This window comes from Lipotes vexillifer, unplaced genomic scaffold (assembly GCF_000442215.2).
Source record: "Lipotes vexillifer unplaced genomic scaffold, Lipotes_vexillifer_v1.1 scaffold526, whole genome shotgun sequence".
NCBI lineage: Eukaryota > Metazoa > Chordata > Mammalia > Artiodactyla > Lipotidae > Lipotes > Lipotes vexillifer.
This window is the reverse complement of record NW_006784581.1, coordinates 91,425-92,475: the sequence shown is the minus strand read 5'-3', so window position 1 is coordinate 92,475 and position 1,051 is coordinate 91,425.

Below are 1,051 nucleotides of genomic sequence, written 5' to 3'. Positions count from 1 at the left end.
CCCCCCACTCCCCGCCTTCCCCGTCCCCAGCTGGAGATGCCTGCACCCTCCCTCCTCGAGTCCCTGCTGGGCAGGAAGCGGGTGGTTGCAGTGCGGAGCTGGGGTGAAGGTTTGGGAGAGGGAAAAAAGAAATTTTTATTTTTGAACCCCTGTGTCTCTTTTGCTTAAGATTAAAGGAAGGAAAAATAAAGCACGTGTCTTTTGCCTGAGTCTTTGGGGTCCCCGTGGGAAAGAGATCTCGAGGCTCACCAGCCTCCTTCCCTCCAGCCTTGGCTGGACTCGCGGGGAAGTGGGACAGGCACGGTCTCCGTTTTCCATTCATAACACAGCAATGAGATGGATGGGGCAGGAAGAGGGGCTATGGAAACTCAAAAGTCCTGAATCCAGGTGGAAGCCTCCACTGCAGCCCTAGGAGTCTGGACACCCAACTGAGGCTCTGGCGACCTTCCCGCCCTTGGGTGGGCCCTGGGGGAGGAGGGGTGGAGCCCGTGTCTCTTTCTCTCACCTTCAGATGACACTGCAGAGGAAGAAAGGGAGCAGGGAAACAGTGGATTTGGGGTCCTCTGGTCCCTGAAGTCAAGGAGAGCTCCCTTGCCCAGGGGGAGACATCTACTCAGCCCCCTAGGAAAAGGAGTGGGGCTGTTGTGACCTCTCAGAATCCAGGCCTGCTCGCCGATGGGCCTGAGGAGCTGTCTGGCCCCAGAATAGCACGTGTTGACCAATGTGGAGGGACTAGGGAACGAGGCACAGATGTGGGTCTGAAGTACCGTTCTGTGTGAGAGCTCTGCCCGCTTGGTTCTGTTGGCCCCTTCAGCCCCGGCCAATTCCAGGGGGTTTCTCACTTTGCGGGGGAGCCATGGGGGAAGGAGTGCACAGTGCTTTCAGACCCACTGTCCACACACGGCCCCATTGGCCGCATGTTTCACGGTGCCACCCCTCTTCTGTGGCATCTGACCCCTTCCTGCCATGGAGGAGGGGACCGGAGGCAGATTTGCCTGGTCCACCTCCCTCCTGACCGTCCATTTAGCATCTCAGGAGAGGCAGAGGGATA